The 20,349-nt window shown below is 36.7% G+C and overlaps 1 protein-coding gene across 3 annotated transcripts in view; it reads right to left on the reverse strand.

Moving 5' to 3' along the window:
* Positions 1 to 20,349, reverse strand: part of LRRC4C (leucine rich repeat containing 4C) — a 1,485,185-nt gene that overhangs the window by 733,446 nt on the left and 731,390 nt on the right. The gene's annotated exons all lie outside the window — the stretch shown is intronic.

The raw sequence follows: 20,349 nt of genomic DNA on the forward strand, positions 1-20,349 counted from the left end.
TTCTTTTTTTCCTCTGAGCCTGGTCTACAGCAGTTGGTGTAATCCAAACCTAGCATAATGACAGCTGTCTCAGCTCTAAGATCAATTGTAGTGGTATAATAAATGAAGATCGAGAGCTGGAACAGCCAACCTGATCAAGTCTGTCTCATTCAGAGCACTTGCCTGCCAGAGTGTCTGTACTAGGCAGAAAACTGACACAATATTTATCTAACTGAAGGGAAATCCAAGTGTCAGCTATCTGAACTATTCCTCTCCTCAATTATTCTTTTTCACGGGAAAGAAAAAAAAATAAGTTTTCGAGACCATGATTCTCCAAGGACTATTTTTTATATATATATATATATATATATATATATATATATATATATATATATATATATAAATATAAATCTGAGAGCAATTTTTCAGAACCTTCTAGCACATACCTGAATCTCAATGACCCAGATAGATATGATGTATTGTTTTGGGGTTATTTTGGCAGGACTCCATCTACTTGTTTTAGTTGAACTACACTTTGATGCGAGAATTGCATGATTAATAAGACCTTAAGCATTTTATTGAGGAAATCTACTTTCTGGTCTCTGATATCATCCTCCCCTAAATTCTGCTCCTTCTCCTGAATTTTTTTACTCAGTGAACATCAAGAACCATCCACTAATATGTCCAAGAAAGAAACCTGGGAATCTTTTTTTGACTATCTTATACTGCAAATTTAGTTTAACTCTCCAACTGTTACCAATGCTAACTCTAATTATGCTTGGAACAATATCCTTCTTTCTATTCCCACTGCCAATGTCTTGGGTCTGGTCTTCAGTGTTCCTTACTATCATTACAACATAATGAAGATCCTATACAACGTCTTTGTAATTAGCACCAGTCTTCACTGTGATGCCCTCCTGACAGCGCACTGCACACCTCTGTACACACATGTGTTCATATCAGGAACTCAGCCAAGTTAATCATGTCACCTGGGACTCAGACTTTGGTTTTGTTAATTCTCCTCTTCTTAAAGCTATGAAAGTATCTACATAAGGTGCCTTAATCAATGCCTAACTTACAGAAAGTACAGAATAGATGTGACTTCTCTCAGCATTTCTCTCCCACCTTACCTGTGATGGTGACATCCAGGTACAGTCTTGCTTGAGCAAATTAAGAAGCCAAAGTCCAGATGATCTCCTTCTGCTATATCCATAACATCTCTGAAAACTACTTTCATGATCCTCAGCTCACTGAGCTATAATTTAATGTTCTGTTCTCCCCAAGGATTACAAATTCCTAGATGCTAGGGACTTTTCCCTCCACTCTTAAATATACAGTGCCTGACTCAATATGTAAGTAGGTGCTCAAGAAATTTTACTTGATATATTATATCTGGCTACAATAAAGTAGTGATTTTCAAATAAAGCATTAAACATTATTATCATTACTATGAGTATTATTAAGAGGAAGAAATTGAACTTCTTTTTCCTATTCTCAGTCAAGTTCTATGAGAAGGGAGGGGGATCCAGAAATGCCTTACATCTTTTTTTTAATTTATTTGGCTGTGTTGTGTCATGTGGGATCTTTTGTTGCAGCACGAGGGCTCAGAAGTTGTTGCACGCTGGCCTAGTTGCTCTGTGGCATGTGGGATCTTAGTTCCCCTACCAGGAATCAAACCTACATCTTTTGCATTCTTAAGCATTGGCCTGCCAGCGAAGTCCCAGAAAATTTACTTCTAAAAATGAATTCAATTATGTATATGTACCACAGCTTTCTTATCCATATACACAATGGAGTATTACTCTGCCATTAAAAAGAATACATTTGAATCAGTTCTAATGAGGTGGATGAAACTGGAGCCTATTATACAGAGTGAAGTAAGCCAGAAAGAAAAACACCAATACAGTATACTAGCGCATATATATGGAATTTAGAAAGATGGTAACAATAACCCTGTATACGAGACAGCAAAAGAGACACAGATGTATAGAACAGTCTTTTGGACTCTGTGGGAGAGGGAGAGGGTGGGATGATTTGGGAGAATGGCATTGAAATACGTATAACATCATATATGGAACGAGTCACCAGTCCAGGTTCGATGCACGATACTGGATGCTTGGGGCTGGTGCACTGGGACTACCCAGAGGGATGGTATGGGGAGGGAGGAGGCAGGAGGGTTCAGGATGGGGAACACATGTATACCTGAGGTGGATTCATTTCGATATTTGGCAAAACCAATACAATATTGTAAAGTTTAAAAATAAAATAAAATTTAAAAAAATTAAAAATGAATTCAAGAAGATTTATTAAATAAACTCTAAGACCAATATTCTATACCCTCCCCCTTTTGAGTCTATATTTTATATTGAGATTACGTTTGGTATGATGACTTTAAAATCTACAGCATTTATCAGATACCAAAGACAGATCTGAATCAACAGGTTACAAACTAGATTAGGAAAGCAGATTTATGATTTCTAAAAGGACTGACCTTGTCATTCTTCGATCAATGCTTGGATAACTAAAAAAATTTAACTTTAATCACTTCTATGGGATTTCAAGTCACTGGAGTCTTATTCAACAGGGATAACCATCATACTTTAATTACTGTGAAAAGAATACAAAATGTATTTGTTGTTGCTGTTTGGTTGTAAGTTGTGTCTGACTCTTTTGCGACCTGTGAACTGTAGCCCACCAGGCTCCTCTGTCCATGGGATTTCCCAAGTAAGAATACTGGAGGTGTTGCCATTTCCTTCTCCAGGGGATCTTCCTGATCCAGGGAGAGAACCTGTGGCTCCTGCATTGGCCACCTGGGATGGTGGCCGTGTATATACTGAGCCACCTGGGAAGCCATGTATATACTGAACCAATACACAGAAATACTCAGTTTTAGGAAAGACTAATGATTCACTTTCTATAAAACTTACAAACAGGGTCTTAAATGAAGGACATGTTCAATGCTCTAATGCAATCAGAAATTATTTATTTACAGACAAATAAATAATTATTTATTTACAGAAATTATTTATTTACAGACAAAATGATCCTACAGGATCATAGGAAATCCCAAGGCATCCACACACACACACACGCAAATCCATCAGAACTAACAAGTAAAGCAATTTTGCAAAATATAAGATTGGTATATAAAAATCAATTGTACCTCTACACACTAGCAACAAAAAACCATAAAATGAAATTAAGAAAACCATATCACTTATGATATACTTAAGAGAATAAACTACTGGGGAAGACATCTAACAAAAGAAGCACAAGACTTGTACAATGAAAGCTATAAAATAGTTTTATATTTTGTCTAGATAAATTAGATAAGATCTTAAATAAATAAATAAATATTCCATGTTCATGTGTTGAAATATTCAATAATTTTAAAATGACATTTCTTCCAAAATGGACCTACAAATGCACTCCAATCCCTATTGAAATCCTAGTAAGTTTTTTTTTTTAAGAAACTGACAAACCACTCCTAAAAGTTACATAAAAATGTGAGAGACCTAGGCTAGCTAAACAATTTTGAAAAAGAATAAAGTTAGGGGCACTTTTACTATCAGATTTTACTACTCAATACAAAGGCACAATAATAAGATAGGGTGTTTTTAGGATAGGCATAAAAATCAATTATGAGAGTTCAAAAGAAAATCTTAATAGTTAGAGTCAATTATGTTTTGACAAAGCTGCCAAGACCACTGAACTAGGAAGGCTTAGTCTTTCTAATAGATAGTTTTGCTATCATTGTAAGACCACATGACAAATGTTAACTTAGACCTGTAGCTCACAGTATACAGAAATGAACACAAAGTCAATTGAACACCTAAATATAAGACCTAAAATTATCAAAAGTTCTAGAAGAAAACTTAAGAGAAATTCTTTATTACCTTGGGTTGGGCAAGTGTTCCTGTATAAAACACCAAAAGCCCAATCAATAAGAGAAAAAAAGCATGATACATAGATTTTGTCAAACCTTAAAATATTTGTACTTCGAAAACACCAATCAGAAAACAAAAAGTTAAGCAACATAGTGGGAAAATATAGTTTTATAATTGTGTCATCTGATCAAGAATTTCAACAAAGAATAGTTATAAGTTATTAATAAGAAAATGCACAGGCAATTTAAAAATTAGCAAAGAATTCAAATAGACCCTTTACTAAAATATATATATAAATAGCTAGTTGAAACATTAAAGAAGATGCTCAACATATTTAGTCATTAGCGAAATATGAGTTAAAACACAAGAAAATACTACAGGATAGCTTCTAAAAATAGGCAGATAATATAAAATGTTGATCAGGATATGCAGAAATCAAAATGCTCATACATTGCTGGAAGGAATATAAAAGGGTACAGCTACTTTAGAGAACACTTTGGCAGCTTTAATGTTAAATATAAACAATATATGATGTAGCAACTCATATAATTATATATTAACACATAATGTGAAATCTAGAAAAAAATAGTCAGATGAACCTATTTGCAGAGCAGGAACAGAGAGGCAGATATAGAGAACAGACGAGTGGTCACAGCGGTAAAGGAGAGAGTGGGACAAATTGGGAGATTAGGATTGATATATATACCCTTGCTTAGCTGCTAAATCATGTGTGACTCTTTTGTGACCCCCATGGACCCCAGAGGAACCCACCAGCCTCCTCTGTCCATGGGATTTCCCAGGCAAGAATACTGGAGTGGGTAGCCATTTCTTTTTCCAAGAGATCTTCCTGACCCAGGGATCGAATGCATGTCTCCTGCATTGCAGGTGGATTCTTGACCACTGAGCCACCTATGTAAAACAGGTAACTAGTGAGAACCTGCTTTTATACCACAGGGAGCTCAGCTTGGTGCTCTGTGGTGACCTAAATGGGTGGGATGCAGGGGTGGAGTGGGAAAGAGGTTCAAGAGGAAGGAGATGTGCGTATACACACAGCTGATTCACTTTGTTGTACAGCAGAAACTAACACAACATTGTACAGCAACTGCACCCCCACTGGGCTGCCCAGGTGGCACCAGGGGACAAGAACCCACCTGCCAATGCAGGAGACACAAGAAACACGGGTTTTATCCCTGGTTGGGAAGATCCCCTGGAGAAGGAAATGGTAACCTGCCCCAGTATTCTTACCTGGAAAAACCCCATGGACAGAAGGGCCTGGTGGGGCATAGTCTATGGAGTCGCAAAGAGTTGGACACGACTGAGCATGCATGCATGCACGCAAACACACTTATTCAATTAAAAAAAAGAAAAAGAAAACTATGCCCCAAATGAAAATGCATTCATGCAAAACATGTACCCAATATTCATAGCAAAAACATTCAAAATATCCCAAACTAGAAATAATCTTAAGCCCATCACTTGAAAAATTGATTTAAAAAATGTGGCATGATCACAAAATAAAATACTACTCAGCAATAAAAAGGATTGGGCTACTGATACATGATTCAACAGGGATGACTTTCAAAAATATTTAAGTAAAAGTAGTCCAATGCAAAAGACTACATATTGTATGATTCCATTTATAAGAAATGCACACAAAAAAGGCAAATTCAGAGACACAAAACACAAATCAGTGTTTTCCTCACTCAGTAGGAGTGAGCAATAATTAAAAAAGGTATGAAGGAAATTTTAGAGCATTTGAAACTGTGGAAAATTCTGAAAGAGATGGGAATACCAGACCACCTGATCTGCCTCTTGAGAAATTTGTATGCAGGTCAGGAAGCAAAAGTTAGAACTGGACGTGAAACAACAGACTGGTTCCAAATAGGAAAAGTAGTACGTCAAGGCTGTACATTGTCACCCTGTTTATTTAACTTCTATGCAGAGTACATCATGAGAAACGCTGGACTGGAAGAAGCACAAGGTGGAATCAAGATTGCCGGGAGAAATATCAATAACCTCAGATATGCAGATGACACCACCCTTACGACAGAAAGTGAAGAGGAACTATAAAGCCTCTTGATGAAAGTGAAAGTGGAGAGTGAAAAAGTTGGCTTAAAGCTCAACATTCAGAAAACGAAGATCATGGCATCCGGTCCCATCACTTCATGGGAAATAGATGGGGAAACAGTGGAAACAGTGTCAGATTTTATTTTTCTGGGCTCCAAAATCACTGCAGATGGTGACTGCAGCCATGAAATTAAAAGACGCTTACTCCTTGGAAGGAAAGTTATGACCAACCTAGATAGCATATTCAAAAGCAGAGACATTACTTTGCCAACAAAGGTTCATCTAGTCAAGGCTATGGTTTTTCCTGTGGTCATGTATGGATGTGAGAGTTGGACTGTGAAGAAGGCTGAGTGCCGAAGAATTGATGCTTTTGAACTGTGGTGTTGGAGAAGACTGTTGAGAGTCCCTTGGCTAGCAAGGAGATCCAACCAGTCCATTCTGAAGGGGATCAGCCCTGGGTGTTCATTGGAAGGACTGATGCTAAAGCTGAAACTCCAATACTTTGGCCACCTCATGTGAAGAGTTGACTCATTGGAAAAGACTCTGATGCTGGGAGGGATTGGGGGCAAGAGGAGAAGTGGACGACAGAGGATGAGATGGCTGGATAGTATCACTGACTTGATGGACGTGAGTCTCAGTGAACTCCAGGAGTTGGTGATGGACAGGGAGGCCTGGCATGCTGCGATTCATGGGGTTGCAAAGAGTTGAACACGACTGAGCGACTGATCTGATCTGAAATTTTTATAAACTAGATTGTAGCAGTGATTATACAACACCATAAACATATAAAGTCACAGAATTGTATGTTTCCAATTTGTGAATTTTATGGCATTATATCACCCTGAAGTTCTGAAAATGGTACAGTTTTTATAGCAAAGTGAAAGTTAAAAATAAAGTAGATTGAAATGAAAAAAAATTTTTTAAATTAAAGATTAAAGTGGAAACACCCCTTGATTACTTCCTCAATAGCATTTGCTTCATAAACAAACTATGTAGCAAGATAAGGGAGCTTACAAAAATCCATCATTCCAAATATCTAAATTTATCTTTTCACTATAAAAATCTCCAAGTTTAAATATTCAGTTTGGCTAGCCTTTGTTTTTCTAACCATTCTATTAGCACTAATCTAAATTCATGAGTATTAGAGATGCTATTCATCACTCTAATAGAGTCTTAATCAAAGTATCCAATACATATTTCTAAGCAGGCTTGCAAGTCAAAGGGTTACATTATTAGAAATGTCAACATGTAGCCATGAGTGGAGACCTAGAGCAAATTGCCACCAGTCAGAACATGAACTGTAGTCACTGTTTCTTGCTAATGCTATCTGTGTACTCCGTTGTCCCTGGCATCACACTCTAGGCCACGTAGAGAACTGGTAAACACATGTCTGCTCTTTCTTAACATACACGGTAATATACAATGCTGCCGTTATTCTGCCGAAAGGTGACCCTGTTAAAGTGAGTGGGTCCTCTGTAACAGCGAATGGGTCCTTGTTTTTAAGTGGGTGTTACAGAGTCCATAGTGGCATTTCATGCTGAAAAAAAGAACGAATATTTCTTGGTACCTGTTAAAGCTAAGCATTATGTAAATGCTTCCACATATATTGCTGTTGTTTAGTCAGTTGAGTCAGACTCTTTTGAGACCCCATGGACTGTAACCCGCCAGGCTCCTCTCTCCATGGGATTTCCCAGGCAAGAATACTGGAGTGGGTTGCTATTTCCTACTCCAAGGGATCTTCCCAACCTAGGGATTGAACTCGTGCCTCCTACATTGGCAGATGGATTCTTTACCACTGAGCCACCAGGGAAGCCCTCTGGATATATTAGTTTACTTAATAACAACACTAAGCTAAATGTCAAAATTTTCTCTTTACATAGAGAGAAAATGAGAATTTTACTAAATTATTCAGGTTTGCCCAGTAGTTTCTTGAGATGCTCAGATTGAAACCTCAGTTCACAAAAACCATGGTTCTCATTATGCCAAATACAAGATATGGATGATAAATATTAGATGATCACAAAAGAATACTCCAGCATCTCATCACTTAAAGAGAACTTCTCACAGCCAGTTTCTTTAGAATTTCTTTAGAATTACTGAGTCTGTGGTTGGCCAAACTGGCAAATAAATAAAATCAAATATGATTCAGAGAAAAAGAGGAGTATCTGTCGCTATACTAAAGCACCATTATATGGATGATTAATGAATGCCTAGTTCCCTTCTCCCTGTCAAATTACATTCTGCCATCTCAACTTGACATCTAAAGTCACTCCACCCTCCTGCAAACAAAAGAACATGGCATTTAGAGCAAGGACTCAATCATATGCAGGCTGTAACAATGAGGTAAAAGTCATTTTAAATAATTAAGAGCTATTCAGTGTAATGTGTAATCATCCGAAAGTGCACAAAAGCTGAAGTGTTTGTCACAACACATAGACGGCTCCGGCCTGGCATTCATTTTCCCCACTTCCATTTTCTTTAAAGACTAGTAGACTACTACAGGGGATGAAGCCTTTCCTCTCCTGACAAAAGACACGTCGTGTCGCCATTAAAGAGTCCACCAGAGTCCACTTAGTGTTGACATGTGCTAGATGGATGCCAGGGAGCCAGTAAAGGCCAAAAGATTCCTGGAATGAAAGAGGCCACTTATGTGTGTGTGAGAATATATATATATGTGTGTATGTATATATATAAACTAAACAACAACAATCAACTACTTATACATATAGTTGATTGTTGTTTAGTCACTCAGTTGTGTCCGATTCTTTGTGACCCCATAGACTGTGGCCCGCCAGGCTCCTCTGTCCAGAGGGTTCTCCAGGCAAGAATACTAGAGTGGATTGCCATGCCCTCCTCCAGTGGATCTTGCCTACCCAGGGATCAAAGCTGCCTCTTTTAAGTCACCTGCATTGGCAGGCAGGTTCTTTACCACTAGCGGCAACTGGGAAGCCCTAAATATGTACATATAAATAATAAATTTTTTTCAAGAAAAATTGAGAAACAGCACCTTTTTTCTTAACTTCCTGTATCTTCTTCACATTATTTTTTATTCTTTGGGCCTCACATATATTCAATGGGTACAAGGAGAATGAAATAAGAAAACTGTTGGGTTTATTAAGATTTCTTTCTTATGGCACACCCTGATGTAGTTCATGAGGCAAGAAACCAGGAATAGATTTATACAGGGGAGAAAGACAGTTATTTTCGCTCACAGGTAGAACTAACTGGTTGTTAAAGAGCAAATCATTCCTTTCTATTTAGCCAGATTGCTGTCTCTCAATTGCTTACTAAATCATGGAAATGGAGCTTTCTTCCTGCAGATACAATTTTTCTTTGCAGTCAATACATAGTCAATGCATGTTAATACAGTCAAGCTCTTCCTTCCTCCTCCATTTCAACTTGAAGTCCCATTAATAATGGCGATAACAGCAACATTTGACATTTATACAGCCTGAAGGATTCCAAAAAGATTTCACCAATTACTGTGAATAGAGTTCTGATGAGCTGCAGCGACTTCTGAGGCAGGAGGAGAATAAGCAGAAACACAAAGTTGCAGTAAGGGAGATCCTGCCCAAGGGTATGCCAGTCGTCCCCTCTAAAAATGGAAAAACATTACTCACAACCGCACACAAAAAAATCAGGTCTTTTACTTTGAAAATATTGAAAATATATCACTGGAAGTCAAACGATATTGAGCTAGCCAACTGACATGAGACATGGGAAAAGCGAGAACATTCCACGGCAAGCTTATTTCCAGTGGATTCTATTTTTATGATTATTAACTATCTGACTGGCTTTCATACCAATTGGAAGAGTGGAGATGAAACAGGCCTTCCCAGTTGTCCTGATATTTCAAAAGTTCCCACATACACCCAAATAGTGTAAGAGACTGGCTAAGGTTCAGTAAAACATTTGAACATGGGTTATTTCAATTCAATAAGCAAAATATTCCCATATGAACAAAGAACAAGCGTTTCCAGAATATTTAAATATCTAACTTTTAATCCTTATCAAAAACAAAACACTACTAACAGCAGAAACAAAGCTTTTATGAGACCTATGAAATTATACTCTCTTTGAAGACCCTGAAACTATATTTTACTAAAAATGTATGTGGCATCTTCAGATAAGTTAACCATTCAGAAATAAATCACGGATAACACAATATGCAATAACGGTAAGATCTCTTGATTAATTTGGGCTTCCCATATGGCTCAGCAGGTAAAGAATCAGCTTCCAATGCAGGAGACATAGGAGATGCAGGTTTGATCCCTGGGTCAGGAAGATTCCCTGGAGAAGGAAATGGCGACCCGCTCCAGTATTCTTGCCTAAAAAATTTTTTCATACATAGAGCTATAGTTCAAAGGGTCACACAGAGTCAGACACGACTAAGTGACTAAGTCCACACACACTTGAAGGATTTAAAAGTAAAATATCAGAAGCATGGACTCACTCAGATCCCACAAAATCTCAGCTCTACTTTGATGTAAGTATATATTCAGCTAAGCTTTCAGAGGGTGCTGTAATTTGAATATTCAATTGCACATCTAGGACACTGGTTCAGTTCAGTTCAGTTCAGTCACTCAGTCATGTCTGACTCTTTGTGACCCCATAGACTGCAGCATGCCCGGCCTCCCTGTCCATCACCAACTCCTGGAGTTTACCCAAACTCGTGTCCATTGAGTTGGTGATGCCATACAACCATCTCATCCTCTGTTGTCCCCTTCTCCTCCTGCCTTCAGTCTTTCCCAGCATCAGGGTCTTTTAAAACTAGCTCTGCGCATCAGGTGGCCAAAGTATTGGAGTTTCAGCTTCAATATCAATCCTTCCAATGAACAGTCAGGACTGATTTCCTTTAGGATGGACTGGTTGGATTTCCTTGCAGTCCAAGGGACTCTCAAGAGTCTTCTCCAACACCACAGTTCAAAGCATCAAGTCTTTGGTGCTCAGCTTTTTTTACAGCTCAACTCTCACATCCATACAAAACTACTGGTGCTATTTGCTGGCATATTGAGTGCAGCACTTTCACAGCATCATCTTTCAGGACTTGAAATAGCTCAACTGGAATTCCATCACCTCCACTAGCTTTGTTTATAGTGATGCTTCCTAAGGCCCACCTGACTTCACATTCCAGGAAGTCTGGCTCTAGGTGAGTGATCACCCCTTTGAGATTATCTGGGTCATGAAGATCTTTTTTTGTACAGTTCTTCTGTGTATACTTGCCACCTCTTCTTAATATCTTCTGCTTCTGTTAGGTCCATACCATTTCTGTTCTTTATTGAGCCCATCTTTGCATGAAATATTCCCTTGGTATATCTAATTTTCTTGAAGAGATCACTAGTCTTTCCCATTCTTTGTTTTAAATATAAATTTATTTATTTTAATTGGAGGCTAATTACTTTACAATATTGTATTGGTTCTGCCATACATTGATATGAATCCACCACGGGTGTACATGTGTTACCCATCCTCAACCCCCCTCCCACCTCCCTCCCCATACCATCCCTCTGGGTCATCCCAGCGCACCAGCCCCGAGCATTCTGTATTCTTTTCCTCTATTTCTTTGCACTGATTACTGAAGAAGGCTTTCTTATCTCTCCTGGCTCTTCTTTGGAACTCTGCATTCAAATGGGTATATCTTTCCTTTTCTCCTTTTCTCAGCTACCAGGAGATTGGTAGCTGAACTTATTTGCTTAAATCCATTCTAAGCTAATGAAAGCATTTCTTTCTCTTTTTTTTTTTTTTGTCATCTTGGATTGCAAAACAGTAGACTATACTGATTCATATTCCCTAAGGAAGTCAAAGGCCTTGGCTGTCAAATGAGTATCAAGGGCAGAGTTCCCAGACAGATACTACGGTCCATTATTACACACATGTATGAAAATTAGACAATGTGTATCTGTTAAAAAAAACTAGAAAGGAATGTTAAAAACTAGAAGGGAATAATAAAAAGGAAAATGATTCTTGAATCCAAAGCCAGAAGTGAAGACAAAAAGGAAAATGATTCTTGAATCCAAAGCCAGAAGTGAAGACAAAAAGCTTTTTATAATCGTCTTTTAGGCAGACATATATTGACTCTTTAACTAAAATGTATTAATATGAAAATCTGAATAATACAACAATAAATATGAAACTACATGTAAATTCCACTGTATGATTCCCCAGAGAGGAGTAATAGATAATTCTCACCGTAAAGAAGGCTAATAAATAATCTGAGGATGCTTAAACTAGGTAAGTTAACTACTTGATTATTTTCTTTTTTTCTGGTACAATGAAATGTGTGTGTACATGTAGTTACATATCAAATTATTGACTGTCCCCGTTCCAGAGGGAATACTTAAAGGTTTTCACATATTTCATTAATCAAGTGAGTAAAGTAAGTACTATATATGAAGAATTAAGTTAGAAAAATGTATCGTGTTGCTGATGAAAAGGTAAGATATATTGATGTTCCTCAAAGATGAACATCATTATTGGCTCTTTTTAGAGTCCCCAAAATTTAAGTTCATCAATGGAGCAGATTAACATCATCTTATTAATTGATAAATGCTTCTAAAAGTAGTGCCTAAGACAAAAATTGCATATAACCAAAATTACGCTGGAACAAGTTTTGAGATGTACTGGTTTTTATTTTGTCTGTATTAAACATAGACACACATATTCTAAAAAACAGGCAGACTATATGGTATATGAATTATATATTATATACACATAACTATATACAAATGCATATTTATTGCCTAGTTCCCTTGATTTGACTATTATACCTTTTAAATTATATTTTCCCAATATAGTAAAAATAAGTGGATTTACTTTAAGATTATGTAACTATAGTACAAAAGACAATTTTAAACATTTTCCTGATTTCTATAAAGGTGATGTTTTACTTTGCTAGTATCAAAAATATTGAAAACCTTTCAGCTAATGGAAGTATGCATCCAAATATTATAGGAATAAATTCTTTATACAGATTTAAACAATACAAAGTTTTGAGCTGTGCTTTAATCTCAGATTTACATTTTCCACCTTTATATTGAATGGAAACCCTCAGGGATTTAGCATTAAGTGGTTTGGACCTGGAAAACATTTATGAAAATGCATATTTCCATATTTTAAACTCAGAAAACTGACAGGAAAAAAAATGCCCTAAAAAACTTAGTTCTTATTCTGGTTCTGCCACTGCCTACTTGTCTAGCCTACAGCGAGTTATCTATACCCTCCAGGCTTTCATTTCTTCATTTCCAAAATGAATGGTTTGGACCTGACAATTGGCCTTCACGCTGTGCTTCTGAAATACTTCTAAAGGTCTTAGGGTGACAAAGTCCCCATTCTTCCTACTTTCCAATACTATCTGCCATCAAAATTACCTAAATCATAATTCTAAATACAGACAAAACTATACTAGAGCAATTATTAAAACAATTTATTTCCTAGCAAGTAAATCATGTTTTACTCAGCACATTTGCTGATTTCTTCCTGTCCTCTCCTGGTTTCTGGTTTCTATATATAATAATGCACAAATAAAAATCTTCATTGGAATTCAACACTTCCTGCTGTTATCATTCTCCTATTGAAGTTTCAGTCCTGTTCACATCATAATTGGTTTCTATGGAAATGATTATGTCATCATAATCAAGATATCTGAATTCTACTTTGAGGCACATATTGTTTTAATGGGAAATGAAATAAAAAGCAGTAGAATAAACAGAACATATTTAGGCATTATTGTTTGGGATACTGGGAGTTGGAAAATAAAAAGATAGTTTTGAAAACTCCCCCAAATCATCTAGCCATATTAATATTTAAGCTGCTTTGGGGTTTCCCTAGTGGCTGAGCAGGTAAAGAATCTGCCTGCAATGTGGGAGACCTGGGTTTGATCCCTGGGTTGGGAAGATTCCCTGGGGAAGGGAAAGGCTACTCACTCTAGTATTCTGACCTGGAGAATTCCATGGACTGTATAGTCTACTCGTGGGGATGTAAGTCAGATACAACTGAGTGACTTTCACTTTCATAAGCATAGATAGCCATAAAGCAAGCTGAAATGCTTGATGAATTCTTATTCTTGCCTCAGAGATGGAAAGGTCTGCAACCTCTGAAATGCTTTTACAAAGCAGCATATGGTTACAGAATTGCTAAGAAATACTAGTAGTTTCTGTGGCAATGTAGCAACTCAAAAACTATTGCTACAGATTCATTCCTTAATATAGCTAAAAGCTGCTTAAATTATTTAATTGGATGGTGTTTAACGCCAAGCATTTTGGAAATTTGGAAAATTATGTAACAAATTCAAAGAATATTCATTTTGCTAAAACTAAGGCCATTTGATCAATCTTGTTCAAATTAAGATCTGGGCTATAGAAACAGGAAAAAAAAGACTCTATTCTGGTTATTGCTGTTATTCATTCATCGAATCATTAATCATTCTTCATATAATCAAAAAGCATAGATTAATGATAAGCCCAAGATTTATCAACCACTGTGCTGGGTGTTAGGTTAGAAAAATAAAGATGCTATAAACTCTCTCCTCAGAATATCACTATATTTATTACAAAGAGACATATAGATAAACTAATAAAACAGACACAGTAAGATGCTTTTAGAGGGACCTGCAAATAACTTCAAAAACACTGTAATTTAAATAATTTCACCTCTAGGAGTGTGTGGGGTCAGAATCAATTCATAGAAGACTCAACAGTAGAGCAACGTCTTGAAGGATGAATAAGTGTTTGCCAGCAAGACAAACAGCAGAATAGATTGCATATTTAGAGTCATAATGCACAGAAGCATGTGTGAACTGTTCAGAACCACCATGCGACTGGAACATTAAGAGGGAAAACGGAAGGGGTGCTTTAGCTAAGACTGAAAGTGGCTTTTCATGGAAAATTAAGTAGAAAAATTCATTCAGTATGGAGTTGACTATGAATCAATACTCCTTCCTTAAATTCGAGAGAGAGTGCCAAATATGTTAATGAGGGCAGTTACATAGAGTTTTCTCCCAGCTTTTCATCGCTTTGCGGATCTATGTAATCTTGACTGGTATCGCATGGTATCACCATCCCTACTTTAGATGCTGAAAATGTTACAGTGGAAACACTCAACTCCTGACTGTCCCTGATGTCCAAAATCCAACTAATGGTACACTCCTCAATTCCTAACACTGTTGCAAGGCTTTTGGGGAGAGAAATTGTTCACACTGAACCATGAGCAAGTGGCTGGGACCAATGCTGAATGATAGGCCTCTACTGCTGCAGAGATTGTACACCGAGTTCATCAGCTGGTAAGCACTCTATTATTGTTTTTAGCAGCTCAGTCATGTCCAACTCCGCAACCCCATGGGCCACAGTCAACCAGGCACCTCTGTCCATAGGAAATCCATAGGATTTCCCAGGCAAGAATACTGGAGTGGGCTGCCATTTCCTGCTCCAGGGGATCTTCTCAAACTAGAGATCGAACCTGTATCTACTTCAGGTCTTTGCATTGCAGGAAGATCCTTTACCAATGAGTCACCTGCGAAGCCCAGTAAGCACTTAATCAAACATCAAAGAAAACCCCAATTAAATTGGTATGTAACCGAAGGGAGATATAATAGGTCAACCATGAAGGAGATTATACCTGGGCAGGATTCAGAGCTGATTGATACAGAAGTCTCCCTGCACCATTCTTGTTTACAATACATGTCTTGCTCTGCACTTGAAATTCATATAATGAAGCCCTAACATCCCCCACAATGTGATATTTTTTGGAAATCATGGATTGTTGGGGGTACTTAGGTTTAGATGAGGTTATGAGGGTCAGTTCCTTATGGTGAGATTACTGTCTTTATAAGAGTACATATATACAATGAAATATTACTCAGTCATTAAAAAGATTGAAATAATGCCATTTGCCAAAACATGGATGAACCTGGAGATTATCATACTAAGTGAAGTAAATGTGACAGAAAAAGACAAATATCATGTGATATTGCTTGTATGTGGAATCTAAAAACAAATGATACAAATGAACTTATTGACAAAACTCAGAGACTTAGAATATGAACTTGTGGTTACCACTGGGGAAGGGTGGTGAGGTGGAAAGGAATAAATTGGGAGTTTGGGATTGACATGTACACACTACTATATTTAAAATAGATGACTGATAAAGACTTTAACATTTTTTTTAAGTATCTCATGGGAAAAGAAAAGAGAGAGACACCAGAACTCACTCTCTCCAGTCATGCAAGGGCACAAATATATTATGGAGGTCTGCAAGCCAGGAAGAGAGTTCTCACCAGAAAATAGCCATGTTGGTGTCTTGCTATTGGACCTCCAGCCTCCAGAACCGAGACAGCCAAGTTTTGTTGTGTAAGCTAGCCGTTCTACGGCATTTTGTATAGCAGTTCAAACTAAGACAAGGCTGCCTTGTTTTGTAGACTGGCCACCAATAACAATTTGATTTACACTTTTTCCTTAGTTGCATGACTAACTCCCCGTGGCTCCCAAGAACAAAACATTTATTTTGCTACTACTCCCATCCTTTGAACCAATCTACAGCAAAAAGATGAAATTATCATGGTTGAAGTCAATTCCTCTGTTGTAGCGAAATGGCTGTTGAGATGTGAATTACGATGTCTCATGTGAACTACCAAAAGAAATGTGTTGGAAACACCAATACCACCACAAACAATATCTTCATGTCACTCTATTAGCAGAGCCTCAAACACTAATTCTCTTTTCTGGCAGTTCTCCAGAGGGCAGATATCACATCCTTAGCAATGGAAAGCAGTGACAGAAATGCAGGAGAAAGGCATGACTCCACAAGCTTGTGTCTGAAACTTTATATCTTATTCACAGAGACTATTTGCTGGATTCTTAGTAATAATTTCTAAGCATAAGATGAAAATTTATAATGTTACTTTTGCTTTCTGGTAATACATAAAAAGTAAAATTGAATTTCATAATTTTCTGATAGAAGAGAGACAGGATTCAAATATCTGTAGTATGATTCATTCTCTTAATAATGGGGTAAGAATTAGATGAAGTTTTTAAATAGACCCACCCAGAGGTATTCAAGCAGACATATCTGGTACAGGTCTATTGCTGTCCTTTTACCTACAAGTTACATAGACTGAAGCAGTTCTTTGCCATTAAAATAAAATAAAAATAATTAAATGTTAAATTTATATTTTAAAATATTAATATTAAATTATTATAATTACAACAGCAATATATAGTCATAAAATATGTGTATAGATTTTAAATGATTAGGATATACACTTAAAATATCAAAAATAACAGGTTAACCATGTAGAACTGATACAGTATACTTGCTTTTGACATTTAGAAACACTTTTTGGTATGTCAGACTCTGTTCTAGACACTGGAGATGTAATAGTTACTATGCTGGGAGGGATTGGGGCAAGAGGAGAAGGGGACGACAGAGGATGAGATGGCTGGATGGCATCACTGACTCGATGGACATGAGTTTGAGTGAACTCCGGGAGTTGGTGATGGACAGGGAGGCCTGGCGTGCTGCGATTCATGGGGTCGCAAAAGAGTTGGACACGACTGAACGACTGATCTGATCTGGTCACAAATCAAAAGAACATAGAACCTTTATGTTCCATCAAGATATCCCATAACTAAAAAAAAAAAAAGAAAGAAAGAAATCTCATACCCGGGATATCAAAATATTCAATGAAGTTGGGAGACCCTTGAGGATACCTACTACAATTTCAGTTAACTCTAAGAAGTCAAAAGTCAAGGTTGTAAAAATGAAGGTTGGAATCTGGTTCTTCTCTTACCCGATCAGTTATTTTTCACTTTTGGCACAACATATTGAAAGCAAATTTTTAAAATTTGTTGTTTATTGCTTATAAAAATGTCATAAAACATTACCCTATTATTAAAAATATAAAACAGAAACTTAGATTGGATTTAAATGTAACTACCAAAGGACCTAGAATAAGAGAGAACATTTAGAAGGAGAACAACTTGTCACATGGAAAAAAAGGTAATAATATATACAACCATAAACATTTAATAACAAACTAATTTATTGCAAGCATTTTTCTAGGCAGTCTGTTTGGCTGAAATTATGAACACAGGGAATTCAACATAAGTATGTGAAGGATTCCCAAGAGCTTGATGTATTTATCACCCTTGCAAAATGTTAACATATAGCATGAATCATTAACATTCTACTGACCTTTTTACTTCCATTAAAGCTGTTTAAAACTAACTTTATGGGTGTGGTTATTTAGAAAGGCATAGTGAATCTGGGCCTGATACTCATCTAAAATTCACTGTATGCTTATCATTATTTTGTTTAGTTTATATTTACTTATTCATTTTGCTTATTGAAAAATTTCCCCAATAGAATGTAAATTCTAAGAGAGTAGGATTTTTTGTCCATTTTATTAATATGTTTAATAACCCCAATGACTAAAACAGGGAGTGATATATAGAAAGTGCCCAACAAATATTTATGGAATGAGTGAAAAAAATTCACCTGGAAGAAAATTTTCCAATCTCAGACTTAGAACTTACCTATGATTTAATTTTGTCTTCTCAGATAAACTCTTCTCTGGTCATTATTAGCAGATTGTGCATGATTTACAGATATAGAGAAGAAGAATAAATTCTAAACCAATTTTCTTCAGTGAGAATATTAATGTAATGGGAGACATGTATGCAATTTTTAAATGTTTAGCAGTAACACTGAATATTCATTGGAAGGATTGATGCTAAAGTTCTAATATTTTGGTCACCTGATGCAAAGAGCCAACTCACTAGAAAGACCCTGATTCTGGGAAAGATTGAAAGCAAAAAGAGAAGAGGGTGGCAGAGGAGGAGATCCTTAGTATCACCAACTTGATGGACCTGACTTTGAGCAAACTCTGGGAGACAGTGAAGGACAGGCAAGCCTGGTGTACTGCAGTCCATGGAACTGCAAAGAGTTGGACTTGACTTGGTGTCTGAACAACAACAACAACTAACATTTCATAATTCAAAAAAAGGTGAAACTAATTCTAATAAGATATATTATTTAGACAAATATATCCAAAGTATTATCAATATGAAAACCAATAAAAAAATGATATATTTAACTTATTTTCTAATATTAGAACTTTCATCTCTGAAACATGTTTCATTCTTGAAACACATTCCAAATCAGGCAGGCTTATTTCAGGCATTCAATGGCAAATTAGGAGTAATAACTTCCAAGATCATGCAGCTCAATACCAGAAAAATGAACAACCCAGTCAAAAATGGGCAAAACTACTAAACAGACATTTCTCCAAAGAAGACATATAGATGGTTAATAAACACATGAAAAGACGCTCAGTATCACTCATTATTAGAGAAATGCAAATCAAGACCACAATGAGGTACCATCTCACGCCAGTCAGAATGACTACCATCAAAAAACCTAGAAAACTTTTGGCTGGAGAGGGTGTGGAGAAAAAGGAACCCTCCTACACTGTTGGTGGGAATGCAAACTGGTACAGCCACTATGGAGAATGGTGTGGAAATTCCTTAAAAAATTGGAAATAGAACTACCATACCACCCAGCAATCTCACTGGATATACACACCAAGGAAACCAGAATTGAAAGAAACACATATACTCCAGTGTTCATTGCAGCACTGTACAATAGCTAGGACATGGAAGCAACCTAGATGTCCATTGGTAGACAAATGGATAAGGAAGTGTGGTACATACACACAATGGAATATTACTCAGCTATGAAAAGGAACACATTTGAGTCAGTTCTATTGAAGTAAATGAACCTGGAGTCTATTATACAGAGTGAAATAAGTTAGAGAAACACCAATACTGTATATAAATGCACATTTATGGAATTTAGAAAGATGGTAACAATGATCCTATATGTAAGGCAGCAAAAGAGACACAGATGTAAAGAGGAGACTTTGGACTCTCTAGGAGAAGGCAAGGGTAGGATAATTTGAGAGAATAGCACTGAAACATGTAATTACCATATGTAAAACAGATGACCAGTGCAAGTTCGATGCATGAAGCAGGGCACTCAAAGCCAATGCTCTGGGACATGCCAGAGGGGTGGGGTGGGGTGGGGAAGGGAGGGATGTGGGTGGGGTTGGTTCAGAATGAGGGGATATATGTGCACCTATGGCTGATTCATGTATGGCAAAAACCATCACAATATTGTAATTATCCTCCAATTAAAATTAATTAATTAATTTAAAAAGGAGTACTAGCTTCCATATTGATCAGCAAAGCTATAAACTATAAATATCCTTTCTAGTTCCTGAAAATAGAACAATTTTAAATGATTATTTTTCTTCCAAATAATAATGTTTTGAAGAAAAATAAATGACAAGATTTCTAACCCTGCATTTTAAAACTTGACTTGAAAAATAAGTGTGTATATATTGAATTCTGAAAAATATTAAAAT

This window comes from Bos grunniens, chromosome 15 (genome assembly GCF_055505025.1).
Source record: "Bos grunniens cultivar Pamir isolate PY7600 chromosome 15, Bosgru_T2T1.0, whole genome shotgun sequence".
In the NCBI taxonomy this organism is placed as follows: domain Eukaryota; kingdom Metazoa; phylum Chordata; class Mammalia; order Artiodactyla; family Bovidae; genus Bos; species Bos grunniens.